Raw genomic sequence first — 25,154 nt, forward strand, 5'->3', positions numbered from 1 at the left:
TTACCTAATAATCAAGGTATGAGACCTCTAGTGAAATCTGTAGTGAGGTTAAAATTAGTGAAATTGTATTTTAGAAGGCAGTACCAAAAGAGTTGTATCAATCTATACCAACGTTTTTCAGTATGTGGAGCTCCCTAACTGCACTGACTGATTCTTATACTAACACTAGTTTAAATATATTAAACTTATATTAAATTATTGAAAATTATATTCCTATATTTATATGCATATTATTGGAAATTGAAATGTATGCAAATCTTTTGTGTAATTGACTGTGGTATATTAGTGGTTACAAAATAACTGAGTTATTTTCCTGAGAATTATCTAATCCAATAAGTTTTCAGCCATTTCATTTAATCTATAACATATCATACCTTCCCCATGTCTTAGGAAACATTTGTTATATGCCTTTAACATAGACACATTTTTCTTCTGAATTACTTGACCCCCTCATTTCATTGAAGAGCCAAATATGTGCAGTCATAAAACACTATAATTCTTCTTTATAGCCATTATAACAACTTATTGTAGTTGACTCTTGAACTTGTATCCCTATTGTGCCTGGTATGGTACACCATCTTAATCTTCTACTAATACCCCAATTGCTAGAATATTGAGTATCTCTGTGCTGAAGATGGTAGCTGCCTCACATAAGTTTTCATCTAGTCAATAAGGGAATGTGTAACTTATTCATTTTGCTTTTACAAAGGACATTTCTAAAGAGCCATTCTATCTTCACCACTCTCTGTAGGACTGATCGAGACCACTGTACCAACTACATCACAGTTCAACACCTCTTTCTGACCAGTTCTGCTTCAATTGCTTTCTCAAAAGTTTTATTCTTGAAAGCTCTTTCCATAAAACCTCTTGTGTGCAAATCTGAGTCTGTTTTCTAAGAACAAAGACCTAAGGCATTTCGTTCTGCAGCTTCCCAGGAAGCAAACGCTGTAATTGTGCAGTTGGACCACTCACCATCAGCTCGCAATGAGGGACAAATCACTGGTAGTATGATGAATATGGATAGTTCCTGACATTTTGTAGCAGTGTCATTGTTACATTTTATGAGTGATAAGGTGGTAAACTAAAGTGGAATACCTATAGAGGTTCATTTATTAATGGGTGCAACATATCAGGTCTTTAAGAGGTAAGAGGAAAGTAGTAATTATAAGAAGGATGACATTTGATAGCTGTTGTGGAGACAATCAGTGCATTGGAAAAAGCCAATGAAAGGCTGATGGTGATTAATCACCAGTTTAGGTGAACTGTAACAGCCAGAGGGCCTCTTTAGTAGCATATAAAAAATTTCTCACCTCAACTATAGGGTACTAAAAGCTATGAATTGAGCACAGGACATAATTAAAAAGAAACAGAGCTTCCAAAAAGGTTGACATTTTATTAATTTAAGTCTGCTATGCTAGTGTCATAGGACTGTTGGGCAGAATTGTAAATTTGAGATATAGGATAGGGATCCTTGAATTAAAAGCACTCAATAATATTGAATTACAGATCCTCCTGAATGTTCTGGGGCTGTAAAAAATGGTCCAGTCCTATCATTTGAAAGCCAACTCTTGCTGAAGCCCTGTGCCTTATCAAACAATGTAAACATTCAATAGATTCTATCCCCATCTCTCTTCCTATCCACAAAAACAATAGTTCAATTTACACCATTACCTAAGAGATAAAAAGAACTATACCTTATTGGAGCTGCAAGAGCATGACAAGTATACATGAGGACAAATACTAAGTTTCCTGTATCAAGAGTGGGATAAAGGACTGTGTATCTTTATGGAAACACTCTCCTTGGATACAAGATTTAAAACTCTGTCAAGGACTGAGAGGTGGTAGGGGAACTAAAAGGGAGATCTGCTTACACAAGGTGTTTTGATTCCTAAGAGTTTGGAAATGTAAAGGCCTACACTAATTACAATAGAAATTCCAGAATATTGTGAAGGCCCATGAAACATTAGAACAAAAAGCTCAACAAAATGAAAAGCGTATCTCGGAAGGCTGAAAACATACATGTCAACTATGGTCTGTGTGATGGCACAGAAGTCGCTCTATTTACCACATAAAAGAAATGTACTGGCACAACGAGGTGCTAATACCTCTGAGAAGCTCATTGGTGGTTGTTTTTTTTGTTTGTTTTTTGTTTTTTTTATGTAGCCTGAAGCTAGGAAGGCTGTTCAAGAACTGTATTTCTTAATGATAAAGGTGAACGTTGGATCACCTTGTTTCTGATGGTTAAGGCCATGGCCTTAACCATCAGAAACAAGGTGAAGACAATTATTTTAATATAAGAATGACAGAGTGGCAGCTAGAAGGCTTGTCTTATTCAAAACTATCAAGATGGCTTTCCATGGTATCTCTAGTGAAAAGATAGATGGATAGCAACAAAGGAATTTCTCAATCAAAATAAATCAAACATGACTTGATTTTAAAATAAACTAAGAGACTAAGAATAGTGGCAGCAGTACAAAGTCACAATATCTTACCTACTTTCTATTCTTGAGGTTTTTTTTTCAGTTCCATGAACCATTATTAGGTGGAGAGTCTGAATCTCCAGGAAGGAGGAGGACTCTGCATCACCATAGGAAATGCACATCATAACTCTTCCCCATAGTAGTCACATGTCCACTAACATGAGTAATACAGTAGGGACGGGAGACAGGGGACATTTTGTGGAATGTTAAATATTGAGTATAATTTAACTTTAACATTAAGGGGCTCAGAGCATTACCATGGCCTCCGGGTAGAATGGGGTATATAATGGTTAAGTAATAAATTAAGTTCTGGACCAGGTCCAGATCACAATGAATCTACCTGGTCTGTAAACCAAACTAATGGTTATATGCCTAGTCTAAAATACTTGACTGAACCCACTCATTTTTTTCTTGGCTTGTCAGGTAATAGCTGTTGTAGTGGGAAAACCCAAGAATAAACCTCTAAATTCACCCTTCTTGTAGGCCAATATGCTGAATCAAAAATTATTTCAAGACTACTGCTTCAGTCTATAAAGGGCTCACTGTTGGGGACATCATACTCCCTTCATAAACAATTAGGAAACCAGAAAATATATGAAACAACAGTTTGCAGACAATAAACTAGAGTCCCCAAGGGAAGAGAAACCAATATGATGAGCCTGAAATTTTACCAGTGTACTGCCTGGAGGCAGTTTCAATGTTGCAACGAAAGGAGAGGAAACCTAAACAGGGTGCAGTGACTCACTGAGTTGGGCAGACAGAGAGAGGTCAAAGCAGTTAGAATTCATGGAGCAAAACAGCAGTGATTTGAAAACTGTAGACAGAAAATTTGGAAATTTGAAGAGAGATCTTCTAGCTTCTTTAGCTGTATATTAATCTGCTCTTATGTGTATTGATACTTCTTGAGGTTGGGAAAGACTCACTGGAAAGCAGTAGGCTGAACAATTCCCTAAGCTTATATAAAAACTAAAATCGTTCACATTCCCAAGAGTCAGAGTGGAGAGTCCTTGTAATAAAAGCACATTAAATAGAATCCTCAGAGGATTCATGCCTTCATAGAGGAGCCCTAGGGGAAAGGCTCTTCTATGTCCTAACAAAGCTTAAAGATAGAATTAGAGAGGGTCAAACTTACCTATAGGTTAATTGCATGTCAAAACAAAGGCCAACGCTCTTAAAAGTGCTGCAAATTCCAGTAGTCACAATATGAAATTTACGATTTCAGACATCCAGTCAAAAATGAGGAGGCATGCATAAAAGCAGCAATATATATAACCCATACCAAAAAAAAAAAAAAATAGAACCAGAGATGACAGAGATGATGGATTGGCAGGAAAACATTTTTTATAAAGCTATTGTGTTTATTACAAACATGTTCAGAGATGAAAAGGAAAAGACAAACATAAAAAGAAAAATGGAAGATATAAAACTCTAAATGGATCATCTAAAGATGAAACATAAAATATCTGCAGTGAAAAATACAATTGATGGAATTAACAGCATACTGGATTCTAGGAGGAAAAAAAGAACACTGAATGTCAAGATGTAAAAATGGAAGCTACTCAAAATAAAGCTCAGAAGAAAGAAAAATTGAAAGAACATTGTTAACATGCAGGAAAATATCAAGATATCAAATAAGCAATTGGAGTTCCAGAAGGAGTCAAAAAAGAAAAAAAAAATGATGAAATAATTCCCCCAGATTTTTCAAACTGAAAGAAAATTATAAACCACGGATTCAATAAGCTAAAATAACTCGAGAAGAGTAAACTTAAAGAGAAGCACATATTATAATTAATTTAATCATAAGGCATAATCATAGACAATTTACTGAAAATCATTAATAGATAATATTAAAAGTAGCCAATTCAAAAGGAAATTATGTAGTTACAAAATAAGAAAATTTTCAATGAAACTTTTCAATCTGGAAGACAATTGAACAGAATCTTTAAAAGACCAAAAGTGAGCAAACAAAATATAGTCAACCTGAAATTTTATACCCTGAGATAATATTTTTTAAAACTTAAGGCAAAATAAATACTTTTCCGACAAACCAAAGCTGTATTGCTAGAAAAACTGTACTATAGGAAATGGGAAAGAAAGTTCTTAAGGCGAAATGCAAAGTAAAACAAATGGATATGTGGCTTTAGATGAAAAGAATGGAAAAGGCCAGAAATGGTAAATTCTGAGTAAGTATAAAATAAATTCTGTCCTATTTTAAATCTCTTTAAAAAATATTTAACTGTTCAAAGCAAAAATAACAATGCAACAGTGCACTCTTGAATGTATAAGATGTAGAATAGGATGGAACTATACCATTGTAAGATTAATAAGCTATTTGGAGAAGTAGTAAAATATTATTTAAAGATTATGATAAATTAGATTATGATTAATTTAACATGTATATTATAAAATCTAGAATAAGAATCAGCAAACTGTGGCTTGAGAGTCAAGTCCGACCCAATCCTAATTGCTAGGAATGTTGTTTACATTTTTTAAGAGATTTTTTTTTTAAAAAAAAGTAGATAAAGAAGAGTCAGGAAAAAAATACAAAGCAAAATGATTTAGAGAGAGACAAAGGAGGAAAAAAGAGAAGGATAAAAAGGGGTGATTTTATGTGGCCCTTCAGGGTCTGGCAAATCTTTCTTCTGTAAAGAGCCAGATAAAAATATTTTAGAATTTGATTTGTAGGCCACATATGGACTCTATCATGTGAAAAATAACATAAATGGAGCAAATTCAAAATGAAATCAGCTGCCATCCCAGAAGAATTACCTTGTATTTCTTACTTCTCAAACCTTTGGAATGTTTAAAGTGGGCACAATAAACTTTACTGGGCCAAACAAACATTGTATTCCAAACGACTGTTTGCAAAGCTAGTGGGAAAGCAGACATTCTGACTACTGGACTGAAAATTAAAGACATTCTTAAGAATTAGCACAATTATGTATAGCTAAAGAACAAATGAGCTTATTTACATGTACAGAAATTCCTTATTACTACCAATTGAAATGCCTTCCTTATGTTTATGTAATTATTCCTCTTCCCATTGTCATAAAAAAAACCCTTGCCTTTACACCCTAATCGGAACACGATTTGGGTTTCTGCTTGAATCAGTGCTTCCCAAATAACTGTTGCTTTGGAGCTGACAAGAGGAAAATTACAGCAAGCCAGAGGGTAAAAGGAGGAGAAAAGGGAGGTTAGTTAACAGTTGTGAGCTGAAACCAACAAGACTTCTTACATTCCTCAATGTATTTTAAAACTTTGAATCAACTTACTAGTGGCCGTTTCAGTGATTATCTAGCCAAGCACCAAATGCCATCACATCTTGCTTACCCATGAACTTCGGGACTCTTTTTGTTGCCCACAACTAATTCAGACACAGCAGTACTTCTTTCTTTTAAGACTATACACCTATCTGAGAACTTCTTCCTCTTCACCTTTTTCCGCCCCATCTCCTGCCATTATAAATTCTTTCAAAACAATTTACATCTTTCTTCTCTAAACTAATTGTATAAAAGAGCCAACCCCAGATGGCAGACATGTTTGTCTTCTCCATCTAGCCTTGCTGCTGGTGGTTGAGACTTCATGCCCTAGGACCTGGTTCTTTTTCTAGCTAGCATATGGCTCTACAAGCCCTTTCTTTCAGGACAATATTGACCCTTGAGGATTTTTATTTAATAAATCTCAAATAAACACCTATCGCCTCTCACTTTGGCCATCATTTTTAGGTTAACAGTCACATATTTGTTTTTCTGCCCCTGGTTTTAGAGCACAACTGAAGAAATAAAAATGATAGCAATAAAACAATAGTGGAAATTAAATATAGTCATCAAAAGCATTTTATAAAAACAATTGTGGCTTCCATTCATAGTCCTACTATTATCTTTCCTGCTAGAGTTGTGTGTTGAGTAATGGAACTGAAATATGCCCAATAGGTTATAGAAAAAAAAAAAAATTGTGAAAGTAAAATTCCCGATTGTTGATAAAAAAAAAAAATTGGCTTCATTGTTTAGTAAGAGGTATCAATGAGCTAAATACAATTAAACATGAGTAAAATTGCTTATTGCCCAAATATAGCAACATCTAAATTTTAAAACATTTAGAAATATAAAAGGAAATTAAATTTCAACACATAATAATAATTATTCAGTTTTTATTATGCTCTACAAAGCACATATATTTTATTTCTAGTCATTCAATATTTATAACCTTATAAGATTCATTCTATTATTACCATTTTAATTATAGGAAACTGAGGCAAAGTCTACTTCAATATTAGCAGTATGTTTCAGCTATTTTTTTAGTTTTATTTGAAGTATATCTGCATAGCACAGAATTTATTAGGTAATTTGATCAAAAAGAGAACAAATAGATATATTAATAGCATAAGTTCTTAGTTTGCCCATATTGATTAAATTAAAATTGACAAACTATATGCAATACATGGTGAATATATATTATGCTTCATATTTTAGTAATATTTCGATTAATAGTCTGTTCAGATATAGTAGCATCTGGCAGGGTTTGATGACAAACTGAGAGCTACAACTTCAAACAGGATGGTGATAAAAAGCCTCCGATGAGGTGATATTTTAGATATGAGCAATCCACAAGTCATTACAAAAGTATTTATTAAATTTTTCTTATGTGTCACTGTTCCAGGCTATAGAGAGATATAACCCTGAAAACAAGGGACATGAGGCCCGTGCCTCCAAGAATGTTGAAAGACAGAGATGGAGCCAAAGGAAAATGAACAAATTAATTTTAGATATTAAGTGCTATAAACAAACCAACAAATAAAATCATAGGTTAATTAACAACAACAACAAAAAAAACAGATAGTAGTGAAGGGTAGTCACTGTTATTTTTAAGTGGCCAGGATCTCTTTTAAAGATTTAGCACTTAACCTGAGACACGAATGTGCTGATCTGTGAACTAGGTACTCAAGAAAAGGGACAGCCAGTGGAAAAGCCCAGAATCAGAGACAAAGCCTGGTAGAAGAGACAGAAGGCCTAATTCTTCAAATAACCAATTGTGTAAATTTGAGCAAATTCATTGATTGTTTTTTCCTGCATCTTGACTTCTTTACCTGTAGTGAGTTGGGTTAGATGATTTTAGTGCCAGCAATTTTCTTTATGTTTCTTAATCATTTTACATCCGTTATGACTTTGTGTAGCCCAGGGTCCTGGATGGTGAGCTGTGTTTAATAGCAGGCCACAAGAGAAATTGAAATAGAAAAGTTTGTTACTCAGAGGTCCTGAAGGAGCTTTCAAAGAAGCCAAGAGAGTGCAGGGAGGAAGCAATAGGAACTGGGGCATGTGCCTTTACCAGGGTCCATGATTAGAGTGCTTTCAGGTTCCTGGGCTAAAGCCCAATTAGTTCTAACCAAAGGAGTGGAGTTTTAGTAAACTCCAAGAGGATCTTATCTAAGGGATGCACAAGGAGAAAGCTCTGGGAGGCAGCGGAGACTGTTGATTGCAAGAATTACTGGGGAAGTCATATCAAGAACTCACATTTTCTTGTGACTGTGCATTGTTATCTAGGAGACACACATGAGGAGTCTAGTGTCATATTATGGTCCCTACAGGCCGCTTAAGCCAAACAAAATTGCCAAGGCAGCAATATCATGGAGTAGATTACCTAAACTCTCAACAACATTATATTTGATGTAACTAATTTTGCAGTTCTAGACTGTATCTGTAAGCAGGTAATCATTAAAATAAATGAGTATTTCATTTTGAGGGAAAAATAAGAAAACAAATTTACCTTCTACATTAGGTGTTAATTATTTTTCTTCCTTACTCCCCAGTTTCTTATTCCTCAGTCTATTATATTGACACACTAGCAGATTTCTGTAATGTAAGTTCATATATTTTATGGTAAATTTTATTAATTTTTAAATGAACTTACCTTGTTTATTTTGATATATTACTTGTATATAATATACATGATTATAATGGTATATACGTTTAATCTTATTTGCAATGTTATTCCACCTTACAATGTTTATATCTACTTTGTTACTCTACTCTGGTTATGTAGTATGTATTAAAAAAAAATAAGAGTTATTTATAAAACTACAATTTCCTGATAGGCAATTTGAAAACATAATTTTATTTTAATATTATAACATGTTTTAAGGAAAGTCATCTGAATTTTGCATTGAGATGTCATTTAAAACGAGATTGATAAATCAAATTTCTTTATCTCCAGAGGTATGTAAACAGACCTTGCATCATGAACTACATTGATGGACTAGATATCTATAGATATAAATATAAATATAGATATAGATACAGATATATACTTAAGTCATATTAATTTACACATTATTAATTTGTATGTCTTTACTAAGTACATTTGCTACTTTTTTGTAAAGTAATTAGAGATGAGACCTGTGGTTTACTTGAAACAAAAGGATTGTGATCATTATAAATCTAAGAAATGGAATTACAAATAACAAGAAACATTTGAAAATGATTATTCCCTCAACAGAGATCTACCTCATACTTATTGTGTGACATATGTTATTTAAGATACTGTAGCAATATTCTAAGAATTGCAGGCTGCAGTCACACACACAAACAAACTTCTACTACAATCCATGAGTTTAATGATTTATCAAATATTTTTCTCTTCAAGTAAAAAGGTACATACAGAAATCATGGTCATGTCCAACCTCTTAAAATACAAAGACAAATATTTAAGTCCTACATTTATATTTTATTTCTATAAAATAAGAATCCTGATTTGGATATAATCTGTCTAATTCAGACTAGGCAAGGTTTGAGGCTTGGCATTCCATGACTCTCAAATACTAAAACAAATTCATGAAGTGCTTACAACAATCATGAAAGCAGTTCATAGGAATTGGGGCGGAAAAGGTAGCAAACAATAATTATTCAGCCTGACCTGATAGAATCAAACACCTATTAAATAGGCAATTTCGCATATTATTTAAACCAGTGATATTTAATTCTCACACTAACTTCATGAAGTAATGAATCTGTTAGAATTATTTTATTTTAAGGAACAGGAATCCATTCTGCCTAACTAAATTTTTGAAAAGGGAATTAACTTAAAAAAATAGTTATAACTTTAAAAAAAAGAAGAAAAGAGAAGGGAGGAAAGAAAAATTAACCATATCTAATGGACAAGAATATTTACAGTTCTAAAAATTTCCATTGTAAACATATGGATTATATATTGGGTGTGTTGACTTTAGCCTTACACCAAAATTGCACTCAAGATTTAATTTACTAGGAGCTAAAGCCTGCGTGGATCACCTGCCCAACCCCTAATAGTAGGTAATAGTCGGTAAGAGGGAAGTAAGTTCTATAACCAGCATCTTCCCAAGAGCCACATAGAATAAAATGCAAAAATTCTTTTTTGGACATCCAAGTCAATTTTACCAAAATATGGGGAAAGGGATGCCGTATAGGGGATGCCATCCACAATATGGCTTAAGTCTTGTTGGTTTCAGAGATATTTTGGTCAAGGCAAAACAGCTATAAACCAGAATTTTCAAACTTCACTCTCTTTTCCTCTTCACAGTATTTATTAGGAAAGATTAACACATAAGTCTCAATTTGACATTTTACTTAACTCTGATTCGATGTCTGAAACTTGGCAAATTACGTATGCATGCTCACATGATTGCAAAGATGAATACTTATAGATACATACAAATTAGAGAAACAAATACTTTATAGATCAGTTTTTATAATTAAATAGATTATGCTTCTGATTCTTTTATATTCTTCTGATACACAATTTTAAAGTGAAAGTCCCTATAATTTTAGATTCATTGCTCAGCCAAAAATGTTTTAAAATAACCTGAAAAATGAAAACATTTTTAATGCTTCAATTTAAAACACAAGGCATAAATTTAAAATTATAGCCTGAAACAGATGCTCAACATAAGCCACAAGTACAGAGACAATTTTCATCATTATCAATTAAGTGCTCACTGGCTGGATATAATAGGTATTACAAGGAGAATGTCAGAAGCTATAAATCTTGAAGCACACTGAAGAGGGCAAGGTAAAAATTGAAATTATAATGTGGAGTAACATTTTTTTTCTGCTTTTTAATTTCATACAAAATTGGAAAGTTTTACTAGTATAGCTTTATATAAAGATGATTATAGTGTATTCTCAATTGCTTCAGAATATGTCAGTGTTTTAGTGTTGCAGAAATAAAAACTTTAGATATACTCAACACACATACATATATGTATATGTATGTGCATATATATATATATATATCATACTTTCATTGAGAAACCTTTTATTTCATAGAAATACTTTCCATCAACCACTCCCATTTACGAAAATAAATAATTGAAATGACAAAAATGTAATTGATAAAAATAAAATTTATGAGGTTATGTAACTATGTTTAAATACCCTATAAGAATGTTGGATAATAAAAATCCGGAAAGACCAGTCTATTATTAGTGAACAAAACTGGCTTCATTATCATAATGGAAAAGATGTTAGAAATTGTCCTATAAAGATACCATTAGAGGGCACATGGGAAAAAAAAAATGTACAGTTAAAATCTTTGGCAAAGAAAAAGTTTTGAGTGAAGTTCAAGAAATTTCTCACAGGCAAAATCCAAAATCCATAAAGAAGAAAAAGCAGTGTTTCTGACGTCTCTTTGGCTACTCAAACATTTTTTTTTTCTTTTTTTGAAGTCTACCTCAAAGGTGATATTGTGAAGAAAACCCTTTGAGAGCTCTTAGAATGTGGCACAGAGTAGCAGAGTACACGGAAGCATGGTCTAATTTAGGGATTCAGCTTTAGCTTTTCAGGAGAGATGCATTTGAGATGAATTATTTAATATACATAAGAATTAGCCAAATGAAGTTTGATGAAGTGTGTACCTATCAGGAAGAAGAAATCTCATTTGCGAAGGTCTAGAGGTAGCAAACCACATAACTAGAATGTCTGTACAGATGGAGGTGCCAGTGAAAAGTAATGGAGATATGTTTGTGTGTGTTGGTAGAAAGGTAGATTTGAGGAAAAGCTGAGGTTTAAATATATTAATTAGAGGTAGTGTTAGATATCAAAGTAGAAAAATCCAATGGAAAAATTGAATATAATTATCTGGAACTCAGAATTCTAGACTCATTTATACAAGCTTTGTAATCATTTAAAAAAACACTTGTCGGAAATCCATATAGTGGAAATCTCTATTAAAACAGGAGTATTTATATCAAATTGGACCTACTGGGTAGTACAAACAGTATATTTGTAGGAAATCTTTGAGAGAGTATATCATATAAAAAAGACAGCTACTAAAGGATTAATGCTCAAGGATATTCACAGCACTATCAAAGCAATATGTATACATAAATAAGACTTTAAAATATGGCCAAAAAGACAAAAAGGAAATCCAAAGAATAAATTAATATAGCAAATTAGAAAAGTGAGACTTTTAAGAAAACATGTTGATCAGTTCTAATATTGAAGGAAGTTTATCAGTTAAGTAAGTCATCACTTCCTTGGGTTGAAAGAGGGTCATTGATGATGTTAGACAGGATTAATTCAGGATGATCATTGAAATGTAATTACTTGAGAAGTAAATAGTATACGGGAATTAGAGATTATGAATGGAAATAATAATATAGGTAAGTAGATAGAGGAATATATCATTCAATTATTATAATTATTTTAATTTGAGAAATATGTTCAGGGCATTTAGAGAGAGAAAACAAAGTAAAAGTGAATCCCATTTCCATTAAGATAAGCATAAATAAGAAAGTAGGAGTATTCAAATGGAGCAGGAGACATGGAGCTAACTAAAGGAATATCTTGTCAGATGGCCTCAATTTTCAGTGAAGACAGACACAAAGAAAGTTCTAAATATGATAGGTGAAGATTATGAAGGTATATCATATTATAAATTTAATAAGAGTTTAATTTAATTACTGAGAAAACAGGGGGAAAAAATGACTAGAGTCCTCTGGAAAGATTGCTTGGTATAAGAAAGTCACATGAATATTTAATTGTATTTGAAGACCATGGATCAATATTGTCGGAAACCAGCCGACCAAGTCAAACCGGGTACCTGAATGGGGGAACGGGGACTGAGAAAAAAGAGAAGACAGACAGGGTGCAGGAGGGAGAACAGATCTCACAACTGTCTCTCCGAGTTTATTTCTTATGCTTCTTTTTATACATAATCTGTTCCTTTGTGTATCCCAAGATAACATAATTAAAGTAACATCCTGAAGATCGAGGTACAATCGACACTCCCTTTGACACTCCTTTTGACACTCCCTTTCCTTTTTCTATACTTAATCTTCTTCCTCCTGGAATTCCACAGAACCAGCCTTTTCCTTTTTTTATGCAAGCAGGCCTCCCCGAGATAATCCATGCACTCTTTTGAATTTTGGGAGCTTTAGCTCCCTACACAATATTGCCTATGTGGTATCTAGCTTTTGTTATTTTTCTTTTATTTGTGATCATCCTTCAGGTTAATTATTTTAGCCAATTTTCCTGTGTGTGAATGGTTTAATTGATGTAGAATGAGTGTTCGGTAAAGGCTTGTCTAGAATGAAAAAAAAAAAAAGGCAGGAGGATGAAGAGTAATAGCTAACATGGAATCTTGGATGCATAGAGATGCCTGTGGAATAATAAACTGGTTGTTCCTACTGCATCTTAAGGTTCTGTTTGAAAAATAAGAAGATGAAGAAGAAAAACAAAGAAGAAAAGCAGGAGATTGTAACCAGAAAACAGAGCACAAAATATTAAATTTCAGCGTATATATAGTTCCAGGTTATAACAATCTAGCATGTAAGTAACATTGGATGAGAGTTACAAAAAAGAAATAAAGGTGAATTCTTCATCTGTAAATTTGGATATTATTATTGACTTCATAAAATTATGGAAATGATCAAATAATAAGACAGTTCATGTAAAAAGTTAGAAATAGTGACTGGCATGTAGTATGGATGCCAAATATATTAATATTTTGATATCTGTAATTACTTTTATGGTTTCTGTTACCATTTACATATTTAGTAATTGCTAGTCTTGATGGATATCTACCATCTCCAAAGGTAACTCCAAGTAAAATACAGAAAGATAATTTGTGATACAAGACTGTTCACTCAGATTTCTGGAAAGGAGAAAATGATGGAAAAGAAATATGCTTCTGTAAAACTTATTCCCAGAAGGAGATGATGGCAATGTTTTACCTGAGTCAGCAGGAAAGCTACTATTCTTCTGGGAAGTCAGAGTCACAGAAGAAATCATGTGGTCATGGAAAAAATAAATGCAGCACATACAGTACGTGATTAATGTTAAAAGCAAATTACTATATCTTCCAAATATTTATTGAGCATATTGTGCAAATCAATATGGAAGTGCCTAGTGGGTGCTGAATAAATACCAGAGAGAGAGAGAGAGGGAGGGAAGGAAGGGGGGTGGGGAAGATGGAAATAGGTATGAGGAAATTACTAATGGAGTAAATGAACAAATCAAACACACATATAAAAACCAGAGAGATGTATTCCACTGATTTTAAGCTAACAAATACTTATACCTCTCTTTTGTTTTATATAAGACCACCTTTGTTTTATGGATCTAGGAGGGCACAACAGGTTAGGCAACCTATCTTAATGACTCGACCATTTCAAATGCTAATCTGATCTAGAAACACCCTCACAAAACCACTCAGAAACGTTTAATCCTGGCACCCTCTGGCCCACTCTGGTAGACACATAAAACTAATCATCACAACCAGCAACATAAAAAGTCAGAGTATGATTAGAAATGTTGTTTTTAATAAAGTTTAAAAAAAAAACACCATGGAAGATTCTAGATTATCCATCTTAAAATAAGTTTTAGATTTAAGGTTCTGCTACTTTAAAAACAAATTACTAAGTGAATAAACAAGGATCCCAAAACAAGACAAAAGTAGCCATTTTTCTGGAACAGTATCAAATATTACATGCTTGACTTTAATTATATGATAGGCTATATGGTAATGGCATACATTATCTTCCTATGTATTTTAAGTGACTAAGATATTGATTGCAGTTGTGCATGTATATATAGAATAGTTATATGTATACATATACATATTAGAATAGTTTTAAATTTACAGAAAAAAAATTGTGAGAATAACATAGTGTTGCCACAGTTTCTCTTGTTATTAACATGTTTCATTAATATGGCACCTTTGTCACAATTAATGAACCAATATTAATACATTATTAGAAACTAAATTTCATTCTTTATTTGTATTTTATTTTTTCATTTCAAGATTCCATCCAGTATAGTGCATTACATTTAGTTGTATTGTCTCTTCAGGCTCTTCTAGACTGTGATAGTTTCTCAGAATTTGTTTTGGATGACTTTGACTGTTTTGAGGAATGCTGATCAGGTATGTTATAAAGTGTCCTTCAATATTAGTTTGATGTTTTTCTTGGGGTTAGACAGGGGTTATGGTTTTTTGAGAGATAGGCAAGAAGGTTCCATTCTCATTACATCATATCAAGGGTACATGCTATCAATATGGTATCACTATTGATTAACCCTGATCACCAGGTTAAAGGTAGTATTTGTCAGCTTTCTCCACTATAAAGTTCTTTTCCCTCCCTACTCCCCTTGGATTACTCTACTCTTTGGAAAGAAGTCACTCTGCATAGCTAAAATTTAAATTATGAGAAATTATGTTCCATCTCCTTGGAGGGGAAGTATTTGTGTAAACTATTTTGGAATTCTTCTCCATAGGAGGATTGTCTATTGTTCCTCATTTATGTATTCAATAATTTATCTCTGAATGGATTTATGGATATTTATTTTATACTTTGTGATATAATCCAAGAATATATTATTTATTTTGTTACTGAAACTTTTTCCCTTTTTAGCAATTCCTGTGCCCCTTGACATATGTCAGCTATTGTTGGGTTTGTATTATTATTTTTAATATCTTTTAAATTCTGGCACTACTAGACGCTAAGATGCTCCAGGCTTATTCTGTGTGTTCCCTGTCCAAGTCCTGGTGTCAGTTTTTCTCTAAGGAGCTCTTGGTTCCTCTTGTTGGAGAATGGTATCTGAAACTAAGTTTGGTCAGAATGTGCTCCTTGCTACTAAGGATGTGATTGCTTCTAGGCTCTCTTAGCTGGCAGAACAAGGAAACACACATGTGCACACTAACTTATGAATATATACATAGCTTTAAATATATTTGTTATGTCCATCTGTATCTATGTTAAGCTAAATATAAGTTCATATTGATGACTCCAACTCTAGCCCATTACCACATGAATCATTCTAGCCTCCTCCCTTGATTATAACCTCCCACTCTAGCAGTGAGTAACCTGGCCCTCACCATTCACCCACTATCAGTTGTTTTATTTTAATATAGAACAATTATATGTATAATAGTTTCAGAATTGTTAACTTGTACCCTGTGGCAAAAAAGAAAAAAATAACGTTACCAAGTACCCCATAGTTCTTATGTAAAATAACTTTTGCCTTTAGTCTTACATTCTCTACTGGCTATAAAAGTCACATAAGTCAACATCTTCCACTCTCACCCCATCCCCAGCACCTTCTTCTATGAGAAAATTTCATAAATTTGTAATACAGATAGTCTTTTGTCACATTCTGAATTCCACCAGGGATCCCTTTGCCAACTAATTTTTTTTTGCTTACATTGTTTCAAAGAGAGATTACATAATTTGGCCAAAGGTATACAGTCAGAAAACAGCAGAGTATGTGTGAATGTTAGAGATATCTTAACACACACACACACACACATGCACACATACACACACACAGATAGGCTTCATGACAAGTTATTCAAGAAAATAGGGGATATAAACTTAGAAACAAGAAAGAGATTAAGCTACGAATATAGAAATAATTAAAATAAAGGTAGAGTGTTGTTTCAACTCAACATTAAAATATTATGTTTATATAAAGATGTAGGTAAAAGCTTGGGAGATATAAATTACCAAATAAAAATCAAATAACCAATACCCATGGATCATCTTGGCTGTTTTTTCTATTTGAATGGAGAAATTTGGAAATTATTTAGATAAAAAACAAACGTGGAGGAATTCCATAAAACAAATAACTATTGGTTTCTATTAATATAGTAGTACTGTTTACTTATTTATCTTAACTTTAATGATGAGTCCTTACTCTCGAATTTAGTGATTGTTAGACTTGAAAATTCTAGATTACTTTCTGTACTACTTTATTAGGTTTGCCATAACAAAGTACCACAAACTGGTGGCATAAACAAACAAACAAAAACAGAAATTAATCCTCTCATGGTTTGTGAGGCTAGAATTCTGAAAGCTTAAGTATTGGCAGAATTGGTTGCTTCTGAGGAACTGTGAAGGAAAGATATGTCCTAGGTCTGTCTTCCTGGCTTTGTACCTTCCTGTGTCTCTTTACATCTTATTTCTTCTATGTATATCTGTCTGTGTCCAAATATCCCCCCCTTTTTATATAGACACCAGTTATGTTAGAATAGAGCCCACCCTAAGGACTCTATTTTAACTTTATTACCTCCACAAAGGTAATATTTCCAAATAAAGTCACATTTTGAAATACTAAAAGCTTAGGACTCCAACATTTCTTTTGGGAGTACATAATTCAACCCACAGGGATTTGAAACTTTATATACTGAAAAATAGAGTACAGATGCTTAGGATATTTATCTTTGAAATAGTTTAATGTTTTGCACCAAATCATAATGACATTTACGCAGATACAACTTATCCTATGCTTTTCAATCATTTATTTTTTTTTTTTAAGAAGGGGTGGGTGAGGTAGGATTATATATTCTTTTCAATTGTGGTAGTGAATTAACTATAATGTTATCAGTTTATATTTTAAATTTTGTGAATATGGAGTTACATGTAGAATATATTACCGTCAGAAAGGGTTGTTTCAGAGTCCCGGAATTACAGATTATTACTATGCGAAGTTTCTTCAGTTTTGCTTTTAATTGACTCTTGTAATCTGGTTATTATAGAGCTGGGCATTCACAAATTTTTATGGTCAACATTGAACTCATTGGGGGGATATTATTTCAATTACAGTTATCATAATTACTTCCCTATTTTTTTTTTTTTTTTTTTTTTTTTTTTTGCTTTATTTGGCTTGTTAAACTATGATCAGGTTTATTTTGAAAGATTTGATGATTTCAAACCAAATAGTATTTAATACACCCGGGGTCTACTCATGAAAAGAGAGACAAGAGAGAAAATAGCCCAGAGAAACTCAGTATTAGAAAAACATTATTTTTTTCACTAGTTTTACCTAAAATATTTGGCTCTCACAAACAATGATTAGAACAAAGCAGCTGTTTTGGTTTTGTTTTATTTCTGTTTTACATGTTGGAATTAAAAGAAATATACTTCTAGGGTATCTCTGTGCAATAAATTGAGAACTTTACAATATTTCTCATTAACAGGGCCCAGACTCCCTGAACAAAAGCCAATTCCTATTTCTGGGATAATGAACACAGAAACTAGAGAATGCAGATACTATTAATTGTACTCTAAGAGCTATTGAAAATGGCTTGTTGAAGGATTCAATAAGCCAAGTGTAAAGACCAAAAACAAAAGCAATTTAATTTAAGAAAAATGAACAAGCAAACACAAATCAAAATAATAAAAAAATATAATTCAGACTAAGTGAAAAACATTTTTTTGGTTCACTTAAAAAAAAAAAAAAAGGCTAAAAATTTTTACCACAGACAAGGCCGGATATTTTTTAACTTATTAGTTTGAATGACATGTTTGGGGATTCTCTGTATAAAACATATTTGATAATACTGTCAATTAGGTCTTCCTGCCCAGTAATATTTATATAGAATTGATCATAAATCCCAGGCCATCCTATATAAAGATCTACATAAGATTACAAAACATCCCCAAGTGTCCCAGGATCTCATGATCACCTATTACTTTCATTTCTTACTTGTACTGAGTTAATTTAAGTATTAAATTATTATACATTTTTCTACATCTGTCTGTTTTCTTCACTCTGTCAGCCTGAGTTTGTAAAATATCTGTTGGTTTCTCATTATTACATCCCTCCTCAGATACACACACTCGATTCACATACATACATATGTTGGGGTAGGGAAAGGATTCACTTTGCTAAAATGCAAAATAATTAAAATATAAAAAATAGACAAGACTTTGCTTAAATTCCTTTAGATCCTTTAATCATACTACTCTTTTATATTTATTCTTATCTCTTCCACACCCCAAATTCCTGTTCCTTTGAAGAACATTGTTTCTACCACTAGTATTATCAATCTTTAATATTCCATGCCATGTTTGTCCTAGCCATCAGCCATCAAATTTGTCAATATAATTTTGTATGCAAAGATTTTTGTTCCAAATGTAATTTCTATTCCAGAATATTAAGATGCAATCTACTCTTCCCAGCACTCAAGGATCTCGCTATATTATTTCTAAATTGTCACTCATCTATAATATTTGAAATTGCATAAAACCTGAATTAGGTGAATGTTGGAACCGATGTAATAGGATGCTCCAAGAATCAGTTCTTTCAACAAAACATCTATTGAATTGGTAAAAACTGTCAAAACTCAACTCCTATTGAAATCTAGATACTAGCCAAATTTTTGGAGCACCCCAGAGAGTGCCTGATAAAGGAAGAGGTGGGTACATTTTAGTGATTTTGGGTCTTTTGCATAGAAGCTATCACTCCCCAAACCCATCCTCAAGTCCAGTATCAGGCAGTGGTAGTACAGTGACCCATGTTCCTGGAGTGGCTTTCTAATACCAGAGTAAGTAATAAGGACACCTTTATTATTTTTTTTCTTGTTGGATCCAGCCATTCAAGGAAATCTCAGTGACATCACTGACTGACCGTAAAGATAACTAATAGAGGTTTCAGTGACTACACCTGACAAACAATATAGAATTTGCAAAAATAATCTTGTTAACTCACTGAACAGACAACTGAAGTAAAAGTAAAAACAACAAAAAAAATCCCGGGGAGGGTGTGAGAATCTGATTTCCAGAGTTACCACTTTATGATATTCAATATATCTAGTTCTCATTAAAAAATTACAAAGTGTGCAAAGAAGCAGGAAAGTGTGACCCATTCACAGGAGGGAAAAATGACAGACACCATCCCCAGGAAGCCCACATGCACACAAATGTGAATTAGACTCAGTCCTTCGATCTGAAGTTTTAGGCATTTTAAACTTCTGGGGAAAAAAAAATAGTGTGGTTGAAAAATATGCTTGCTTTTCTGAAATTACGAATTGAAAATATAAGGTTAATCCAGTTCTTGTTTTAGAATTTATAGAAGTAAAATATATATCCAGCACTAATATGCCTGTGACACATCTCTATATTATTTCCTTCAATTTTTCAACTAATTACTGATGAGAAATAGCTTCATTTAAAATTCGGTTAATAATCTAACTAATCCTAGGATTAGTTAATAAGATATTTTTGACCTTCCGTATTCAACTTCTGAAAATATGTATGTTTTCCTTGGGTACAGAGTGAAATAATTTATTTGTATCTTCTAATTTTGCCATTATCAATAATTCAACTAACAGCCTTAAACACAACTTGTCTTATTCTCTGATTTGCACACACCTATTTGAGGGTTGATGTAAATGATCTATTTAAGGCTATTTTCTGAAATAACTATCTTATGGTATCTTCAGCTTCTTCTCAGGAATGGTATGGCAGTTTAGGGAGTTGCTTGCAATGCAAAGTGAGCAAGAAGGTATTCTGTCTTCTTTGTCTTGTAAGCGGATAGGGAGCTTAAGAATGAACACCAGGTACATCTTGTGGTAGGTTTTTGAGTACTGCTTCCCTTTACTTGGAACAATATGACAAAGTCGAAATGCACTAAATACTTTATGATAGATACTGACAGAAATCAGAGATTTTTTTCTGAAGAAAAGAAAAATAGTGTAAGGAGAAAGAATTTACAATGAGTAGCTGAGACGGATTGCGAGAGAGAATGTTAACCATGATCTTGACTTTTTTCCATAGGATTTCTCACACTTACAAATACCTTTCCTTCAAGATTGTTTTAGAAGGCTGTGGTATTTGTGACATAACACATATCAGGGCAAGGTCACACATAACAGGATGCCTGAAGAAGTACCAATGGACTGGGGAATATAGATTTTATTATCAACAGGTTCAAGTTGTTGACAGATTGGACATACTTGCTAAGACATCTGATCCCACAGGAAAAGCACATTTCAGAAATTGATAGCTGATCTGACTGTTACAGTGTTCTGGGAAAAGGAAAGGAAAATGTGTTAAGGCTGGATGAACTTGTAGTTTTCTGATTAAATTTTGTGATATTGCTAGATTATAATCAAACATGTATTATAAACTAAGATAAAAATTAGAGCTAACTTTTTTTATGGAACCTGATTATATTTTATTTATGGAGCTGCTCACATAGAAAAAAGAGTATATAAATATATTAGTTCAGAATTTTTATTTAATTCTATGACAGAATTAAAATTCTATGCAGTCCCTTTAAAATATACATATATTTAATATATATAATGCTTAGATATATAGCAGAAAAAATTAGATATTGTCATATTTATATCCAAGAATAGTGTCACCATTACGAGGAACAGGTAATGAAAAAATATATTAATAATGTTCTCTCGAATGTAGTAAAACAAATTAGATATCGTGTCTTTAATAGAATTTCCAGTATGTGCCTGAAGATGTTTCTAATAGCAAGAGAGACTCCATATAAAACAGCAAAGATGAGAGCTGTCCGTCACTGGGAATTAGTACTAATACAAGGTTTCAAGTGAGATATTGATTAAGATACAAGAGGAAGGAAACTACTTTTAGATCATATGACAGGATATTAAGAGATTTTCTTTGAGTCTTTATATTCAAGAGCTAATTATTTTTCTCTTCTTTCTCTAGAATTTGTAAAAATCCAAAAATAAAAGCACATAATAACATCAGTAGATTTTTATAAATTCGAATGACAGAATATTAAACATTTACATTACAGTTATAGAGTTTGTCCTGTTTCCTTTATAATTAGATACAGATATGGATGTAAATGTGTGTATGTATACCACACATACATGTATACATAATTAGATACAGATATGGATGTAAATGTGTGTATGTATACACACATACATGTATACATATATTTCTATGTATACACGTATACATATATAGAAAAATTTAAATATATGGTAAATTTTATTTAAAATAAATAAAAGCAGTCTTTTTAAGCTAAAATATAAAAACACCTCATATCAATGTTTTAGATCTAAATGCTTCGTTAAGACAATATTTAAAACAATGCAATGTTTAAGGCTAAAAGTAAAAAAAAAAGAAAGAAAAGGTTGGCCATTTTTGTTATATGGTGGAACACATAGAAAACCATATTATAAAATCAATCATTTTAGTAATCTCCATGATTCAGAGACAATTGCCTGGACCGCACTTCTGTACTTCTTACAGTGAGCAAATCAGAATAAACCTTAAGATCTTGTTTCAACTTTACTGATTCTGTCTATATGTCTTATATAAAGAAGGTCATCATTTTTATTTAACTCACAAATTTTATAAGGGTAAATATTACCTTAACCTTCCAGAGAAGTACTCTCTATTTCAAAAGTCTTCCCTACCCCCTGCTCCACTTCAATTGTTTTGATTTTTCCATACTTATATAGGATACTTATATGAACCTAGTTATAGCACAGGAAACTGTGTAGTGTGGAAATGTGGATATGTGGATAGCTAATGTAGACAGTTGTGTCTTAATTCTCCCTCAAAATTACACAAATAAGTTTGGAGGGAAAAAGGAAAGGAATTTTAATCAATTTAATTATTTGCAGACTGTTCTCAGAACTTCTTTTGGGAACCTCTAAATCTGGACCACAGTAAACATTTACCTCTCTGTAGCTATCAGCTACTCCAATTATTTCTCACATTATTTAGAAAAGATATATAATTGGAGAGAAGAGACCATTTTCAATTTCCAAATAATGAGGGCAAAAATAAAGTATTTCCTTTCTTAACCTATAACCAAATTTTAAACTTCACCTGGGAGCTATTTATAAAAACTCGTTTTAAAATATTACAAAAGACTTTTAAAAGAGTTTTTAAAAATAAATGCATTTTTATTTCTATTTTTTCACTTTGCCCCTTGCTCCTCCCTATTTAATGTGATGTGACTTTCTTATCTGCTTTTTTCTTTTCTCTGGCTTTCATGAAAAATATTTTACATGGTGAGAGGAGTTTAAATATTTAGTAAAATATAAAGGTTAATATATGTAATTTATATACATATATACATATTATTTCATATAGTTTATGAGTAAATCTAGAAAAAAAAAACACCTTATAAAACAAGTAGTTGGGTTTTGTATCTTAGATAATAAAAACAAATGTCAATAGAAGGAATTAACTAACATATTTTTGTTTTTTACCCTATCATCTTCCTCCTAAATACCAACCAAAAATAACAATAAATCAGTAAATCAGAATAGCCTTACTGCGAATGCTGACTTCCAAAAATAAGTTTCTTAACACTTTTACCATGTTTCCTAATCTACTAATTTATTTGTGTAACCATTTTTTTTCTTAATTTTTCAGATTTTTAATGACATCTCTTATCTACTTTCATTCTCTTCAATTTCCTGTCACTATGGAGGGAGGAGCAGGAGAAAGATGAACTCAAGGATCAAATCTACCATATTTTAAATAACTTTTTAATTAGTGTCTCAGTTCTTGATACTCATAAGCAGATTTTATATGTTTTGTAGTACATATCCAGTTGTTGAATGAATGCATCTAACATTAGGGTCAACATAAGTATGTATAGTTTATTTTACTTTTATTTTTTATATGTAATGTGTTACTTTATTATTTTAAAGGCACAATAAGAAGTTCAATACTATATTTTATCTAATATAGTAAATATTATCCCCCCTCCCCCAAAAAAATCTCATAAAAAAAACAAAAATGATCAAAAATATATTTGGAAATACATAAGTTGTTTAAAGTTTTTGAAAAACTCAATTTCTTTCTAAAAGTTTAATGTGTATAGCTAATTAAAAGTAATGATCATTTTTACAACAAATTGTTTTAGTTTTAGACAAAGAACCGTGATATTTGTTCATTATTTTCCCCTCAAGATTATTTCCGTTCCTTTTCAATTACCGTGAAGAAAGCATCCTTTAACAATAACAAATCATCTGAATGTCCAGGTTATATTTTCACACATTTAATAATTGTACCTCTAGCTCAAGGAAAAGAATGCCCAAAACTTCTTCTTAACCATAGAGATACACATATTTATTTTATTTTTATGTTAGTAATTATTAAAATGTATGCAATAATCTTTTGTTTCAGAAGAGATTTTGGGATATATATGTTATGAAATTAAAAAATATCATATGCAGATTTACGAAACATATTCATATACAAAACATTAGCAAAAAATTAACCATTATCATGTTTAAAATATCTGATAATTTAAAAGAGCATCTTGTTCTCTGAAATTGGTTATAGATCATTCATGAGATGTTGATTCCAGCATCTCCTTATAAAGGCCTTCTTTTATTTAAGTATAGACAGATATTTAGCACAAATAGAATGAGATCTGTAAATACTGACAGTAGCTGTAGTGGACAAATTCACATGTTACTAGTCTCAGTCTTAAGGGTAGATTTTTTTTTTTTAATGGTAAGACTTAAGAACTATGGGAATTTACAGGGCTCAAAAGAGTACAACAAATATGAATGAGGAATTCAGACATTTGTTTTTATTTTGGTGACAAATTATGAATTGAAGTTCTAAGATGTTGTGAGAAGAATTTAGGGAAAATAAATTATTTGACCTGGGAAGTTCATCGAGAGTTGCTTGATGGTTGATGTGTCTTATTGGCAAGCTCAGGCATGAGCCTCAGAGTTTTACTTGTTTGTGAAAAAGCATTAATACCATTGCTGTTTTATTCAGTGAGACATAATTTAATTAACTAAAGTGTTAATCTAATTATTTGAGAAAAATTTAAAAAGTTTCGAGTTTATTAAAACAAAAGTGTAAAAAAGCATACATTATATTTTGCACCAAGAGGAAATATCACATAAAAACTGAGAAATATGTTTTCATTTAGACACTTACCAAATAATGCCGTGTAGTGAATCTACCTTCTGTACTATCGCTAAGTCTCATTTGTCATTTTTCTAAGATAAAGACTAGTTTCTTTTTAGAAAAAAAATTATATTTATGTATCTCCTGTTTATAGATGCCAAATAATATTTAGAGGACAATTTTCACTCATTTCAATTTTAAAAATAGCTATTAAATCTCTAGTCATACTTTTTCAAAGTAATGCCTAAAGAAGCATATATATGATGCTATTATTTATTAATAGAACTAATGCAATCTAAATATCAAGATCAATAGAAGTATAAGACAGACAAAAACCAATCAACCACAAAAGCATGTGGAGCTAGTTGAGGATACTTATTCCACATATGTTGTTTAGCAGCAACTCCTTCCTGAGGCTGATGTTAACTCTAGGAAGCAATTAACGTTGAAATGACTAGAAAAAATGCATAAGAAGGCAATGAATCATGTTCAGAAAAAAAGCCTCATTTTTAAAGATGCTTAGTAGGATATACAGTTTACTGTAT

Source organism: Pteropus medius, unplaced genomic scaffold (genome assembly GCF_902729225.1).
Source record: "Pteropus medius unplaced genomic scaffold, Ma_sr-lr_union100, whole genome shotgun sequence".
Lineage (NCBI taxonomy): Eukaryota > Metazoa > Chordata > Mammalia > Chiroptera > Pteropodidae > Pteropus > Pteropus medius.